This window comes from Eumetopias jubatus, unplaced genomic scaffold, assembly GCF_037043125.1.
Source record: "Eumetopias jubatus isolate StellerSeaLion01/CBP00866 unplaced genomic scaffold, mEumJub1_p1.0 scaffold_2, whole genome shotgun sequence".
NCBI lineage: Eukaryota > Metazoa > Chordata > Mammalia > Carnivora > Otariidae > Eumetopias > Eumetopias jubatus.
Window position 1 is genome coordinate 61,354,889 of NW_028274808.1, and position 6,127 is coordinate 61,361,015.

General features: G+C 37.1%; 1 pseudogene; it reads right to left on the reverse strand.

Moving 5' to 3' along the window:
* Positions 1-249: 249 nt before the first annotated feature.
* Positions 250-1,374, reverse strand: LOC114210165 (periphilin-1 pseudogene; annotated as a pseudogene).
* Positions 1,375-6,127: the final 4,753 nt, after the last annotated feature.

Here is a 6,127-nt window from a genome sequence, read left to right on the forward strand (position 1 = left end):
AAAATTAACTGACCCATCATTTTAGGGGGGAAAAAGAGAAGTATGGATTACGAGGCTCTACATGTAGATTTTAAAAATTCTAATTAAAATATCTTAGACTATTTTAGATGTTTACTTGACATTGGAAATGTCAACTATCAAAGTATTTCTCTTCATCACAAAAATTCCATATATTAAGGATTTACACAATCCAGGAAAAAAAAAAAACAAAACCCTAGAAACATTTTTGTTGCCTGAGCAAGTAATTTTCTAAAAAGTCTCTCCAAAATCTTGACTAGAGGTGTCATACTCTGAAATGAAATGCTTGAGTTCTTCAACACACCGCTCATCTATTTCATGTCAATTCTGTCTCAATGCGAACTGTACAGACTTTTCTGATGAAGGATCTTTTTCAATCAGCATTTTCACAACCATCCCAAAAGTTTCACAGTCTTGTCAGTAAACCTGTTCAATCTCTTTTGTTTTTGGTGCTATTGCTTTAGAGCAACTGCTTAGTTGACTGTCTTCAAATAATTCTATGCCATCTGTTGCATTTGACTCAGGTTCCTGTCACGGCTCAATAAACAACGGTGCTGTGGATACTGCCTCATACTCAATTTCAGGTAAGTTACACTCATCTGCCTTCTCTAGCTTTTCAGCAGCCCACTTGCTTGCAGCCTCAGCAGGTTCCTTTTTAGTTAGACTGCTGGGTTTGTCTAACACCTTTCATGGAGGAACTGCTGAAGAACTTGAGGGTGAAGTGTCTCTTGATGTTTTCAAAGACTGAACAGGTCCCTCTTTACCTCTTTCTGGATTTCCTTCATTCTACCGTTTGTGGAAGGCATCAGCACGGATGGACTTTCTATGTTGAGACTGATGGAAAGAGTACGTTTTGCTTCTTTCTGGAGAGTAGCTTTTACTACTGACACTGGAGCCAGACTTGCTGTGTGGAGAATCCTTTCGACCTACAGGTGATTATCTGAAAAAAGGAGTATCTCTTTTATAAGGAGACTGGTCTCTCGTGTAATGGTAAGAATAGAAACTTTTTCTTCTAAAGCCATCTCTCATGTCTCTGTACTCAGTCTGTCGACTTGCAGAATGATCATCTCTTGTCCACCTTATAGCCAGATTCATCTCCTCTATGAGGTGGACCACTTCTTCGATCATGAGAAAAACTGCGGCTCTCGTCATATTCTTGGTAATCAACATGACTGTAATATCTATTGTAGCTTCCTTCACCAGGTCTGTCTAGCAGTGATGATTTCTTTGGCACAATATTAACTACTCTATGGTAGCCATCATTGGGGTGATTTCGAGGAGGTACTCGTTCTCTTGGAAGTCTTTCATAGTCATATCTTCCTTCAGACCACATTTCATCTCGTCTGTAAGCCATTGAGTCCTTTCAGGAATCAAATTTAAAGTTTTTAACAATCTCCAACTCTGGGCCGCCGGGAGACCCCGTAAATGATTCCCTGTATATCTTTATGGAGACCAAGTGGAGTACCATTTCTTAAAAGAGCCCTTTCTAAATAAGGAAAGGAGAAGAATTTATCCTAAAGCTCCCTGCTAAAACCCGTCTTCCATTGGTCAGTGTCCCCATGGGCATAATGCCCCTACATATTATATATCAAAACTTCTCCAGCCTGTCACTAGGCAAGCCAAGTCCTCTGTGTGCCCATTCCGGCTGGTGCCCTGCTGCAATGGACTTGCCTTGTCAATCAGTGCTGCCAATATGGGGTTCTTCAACTGGTAGCAGCTGCAGCAGCAGCAGTGACCTGGCTTCTTGGTCATTTTGAGCTTGTTTAGGATCATAACATAAAATATTTAGGTTCTTATTAGGTCCAGGCTGAAATACTATAACTTTTTCTCATTCAGCTTCTCCTCATGCTCAATTTCAAACCAAAGTTTGACTAAGATATTCCAAAGATCTGAGTGGTGTGACCTCATCCAAATGATAAACAGATATTTAAGTTTCATAACTATGATATGCAGTCCAAGAGTTCTTGACAGGCAAAACATTCACTAGTCGAAATCTCTAAGACAATTTGGCTTCTACAAGTGTTTAAGTTGTATTAGTTGATCAATTTCATAGCCTTAGTCACTAAATGTTCATTTTGTGGATTCATCTTAAGGAATTATTTGCCTACTGAGGGAATATCCTTTCTAACCCAAGATTGGCTTTTCATAGAAGAAGCAATACAAAGTAAATTGTTAAATATTCTGGCAAGTGTATTTACAATTGTTTTAGGCAAGTGTAATTACAATTGTTTGAAACACAGGGTTTGCTAATTATCTTTAATTACTGACATGAGTTAAGTGGTAAGTATTGAGGAGGCAGCCACCATGTACCCAAACCAACATATTTATCATAACTTGTTTAGCTGTTGAATCCAATGAAGTATAACTTCCATTAACAGAGAATGGTTCTATTTTATTCACCCATTATATAGTAGGTCCCTAAAACATATTTATTGTGGCTAGAATCACTAGCTGCTTAGAGGTGGTCTAAAGAAACACCTTTTCCTGTTCATTTTACTAATTTAAGTCATGTTGCCTATCGTCAGTTTTGTGTTCTGCTTCCTTGTGCAAATGCACTTTTTTTTTTTAAAGATTTTATTCTTATTTACTTTAGAGAGGGAGAGTATGCACGAATGTGGGGAGGAGCAGGGGGAGAGGGAGAGGCAGAGAATCCCAAGCAGACTCCTTGCTAACCATGGAGCCCCACATGGGGCTTGATCTCACAACCCATGAGATCATGACGTGAGCCAAAATCAAGAGTCAGTCACTCAACTGAATGAGCTACCCAGGCACCCCTGAATCTTTTTTATATATATGTGTGTCTTCTTTCTCTCTCCCTCTACTCTCCTTCTATGTAAATGTGCATATATACACGTAATGTCTATATCTATTCCATAATATACATTGATACATGTCATATATATGCAAATATAAAGTTCCACCAATTAGAATATATACAAATTATCATTTAATACCTGCATTGTGGAGTCTTTAATATTGAGATTTGTCTTATCACCCAAAGAGTCTTCTTAAATTTATCCATTTCAATCTTGGATAATATTTTTTTTCAGTGCAAACACATTACATTGTTTAAAGATAAACCAATGCCTGGGTGAAAATTTGTTACTAGCATGACAGGAGTTACATTAAAACTAAAAATTGACTCTCATAACCCAGATCTATAAGTGAATGTAAGCAGATTAAGCAGGGTCTTTAACTTCTCTCTTTATTGCCAATCATAAATAAATACTAACTAGAAAAATGTCCTTGGAAAAGCTTGGTCTCTGGACTCTGAGAGATTTGAATTTGAAACATGATCCACCATTTTCTTGAAATGAAACTTTAACAAATCAATCCTTAGTTTCCTCATCCGATAAATGGAGGTATTTATTGGACCACATTTTCAAGGGTAGTGTGGAGTTAGATAGAACAAATTATGTGGTATATATTAGGCATGCTACATTTAGATATTTGGTACAAGAGACATAGAACCATCAAAGTATTTATATATAATCTATTTTGGAATTTAATTCTTTTGACATTTTCCCTTTGTAAAATCCTAGGCCATTCTCTTCTTTTGACTTGACTTTTTCTCTTCTGTAAAGAACAATATAAGGATTATGTTGAAACTCATGGCTGGGAAAAGATAGTTTGTATATGCAAATACATTAAATGAGAATTTTTCTGTTAAAAGTTTGGGCAGATATCCCAGTGGATTCCTGTGGAAAGGTAAAATGAGAGCTACATCCCCTAAATCATACTGGATAAAATATTTTGAAACTGGTTTGTGACACTTAGTTTATTGTCCAACTCAGAACACAAATGAGATTTTTTGAAAGTTGTAGAGACTGCAGAGCATGGATTTATTTCAGAGGAATTGTCTGCCTATTGTGCTTTTGAAGATAAACCTATATAACTTTAAGTTATGTGAAGGAAAGTTCAAGATAACTATTTGTGGACTTTGGCATGTGTGCATTGGAGATGGAATAGTTCAGGGAATGATATCTGACTCACTTTTGAAATGTCTAGCTTGGCATCTGTTTTGAGACTAAAGATCAAGAAAGGATGCTTAAGGATTTAGGGGGCCAGACATAGACCCTGCAAAATAGGATCAACTATGAGCTATTTTGAAAAGAACCCCACACAAGAGATCCTTGTTCCCAGGGGCAGGTTGATATCAGCAGAACAATGTTGACATGTATATTTAGATAAGAAACCAAGGTATAGGTTGTAAATGTCAATTAGAAGTGGCATTTCCTACAACAAATGGCAGCTCAGCCATCCCAGATTACTACAGGAGATATAGAGAAGAAAGGGATCATGTGCCTTGATACCTACAGGCTTCCCAGGGGGAAGGAAGACCAAGTTATGGAAGAAGGATATTTGAAACTGAGAGTGTAGGGTTTTTTGTTTTTGTTTCTATTTTTTTGTTTTTTACTTTACACAGGACTGGATGTTTTAATGCCCCAAAATCATGTATTTCCTGAGAGTAAATGAAAATGTAAAAGTTGATGAGGATGTGGTCCATGGACATGGGTAAAGATATTTATTTTTTTGTACTGTAATACATACTGTATGTATGTATATATATATATATATATATATATATATCAGATAAATTATGAAATTTATTTATATTTCACCATTTAAAAGCCAGAACATAACAAATTTCACTTTCTGGAAAGTCATTTTATTAGAAATACATGAAGTGCCCTTAATACAAAGAAATCAGTTTCTTGGTACCACCAGTGAAATGGACACATTCTCATCCATTCCCTCAGATGAAGACTTTGTCAAATTTCCCTCCAAACAGACCTCTCAATTCAGGGAGGTCAGAGTGAAGTTTCTCCAGAAATTACACTGAAGACATGGACCTTAACATTTAGGCCCTCCCAAGCAACATCACATTAGAAAAAATTATTTTGCCCACAAAGGGCCCTGTCTTGGCTGGTTACTAGGCATTCTTTTAACAAATAGTTCCATGAACTTAACATGGACCTTAACTCCTTGTAACAGTGGAGTTGAACAAACGTATTCAGTTAAGCTTGGTGGGATTTTTTTGTTTTTGGAAATTGATTTGAACACTCATCAGGTGAGCTAGGAATCCATGAGGATGATGTTGGGAGGGTATCATAGAACAGACATTATCATCTGTGTTAGGCACAGAGATGTACCACCCAGAGCTCTCTTCAAGGAAGGACTTGTTGCCTGGTAGTAAGAAGTACATTCAGTAGATACCTCCTTTGGAGATTTCCTCAATAAAGAACCACTTTGTCCAAAGTTACACCCTTCTCAGAAAAGTCCATATCTTCTGTCTGAGCTAGGCACAGCCCCTTCTACCTATTATGGAGCAATCTGTGTGACAATAATTGTTCTAGATCTCTCTACCAGGTTGACCGAAGTTTTTTCGGGTCTATATCATACTTTTAGCTTCCTTTTATTTCCCCTTCTTTCCACAGGTACTGATCCTTATCATCATGCACTGAAATCTGTCTCAGCACTTGCTTCTAGACAACCCACCAGCAATAACATGGTTAAGATGGGGTTTTAGAACTGGATTATTCATTGCTTGGCTGCAATGAAGACTCTATCAATGATACAGGTGAAGCATAGATAGACCCCAATACAAAGTGACAGTTGTAAAAACGTTCACCAGCATGACTTTTGATTACTATGAGCTCAAGCAAATACTAGCCCCAATTGCACCTGTGATACCAGTTGCAGTATTTTCTTCCTGTAGCAGTCTTGTATAACACAGGTAGGTGATATGAGCCAATGATTTGGTGGATAAATTATTTTTTATCCCAATTAGCAAAGAGGATAAGAAATACTTCAAATTCACATGGAAAGGAAAAAAATAAATAGATAAACATCTACAGTTATTGTTCCAGGCTATATTAACTCTCCCACCTTCTAATATAATAGAGTCTAAGAAAATATGGGCTATCTAGACATCCTGCAAAGTATTACACTAATCCATTACATTAATGACATTATACTGACAGTCCAGATGAACAAGAGGTAGCCAGCAACTTGAAGCATTAGTAAGACACATGTGCTCCAGAGGTGAAATATAAACTCTATAGTTCGAGACATAAGCATAAATTTTAGGAGTCTAGGAGTCTAGTGC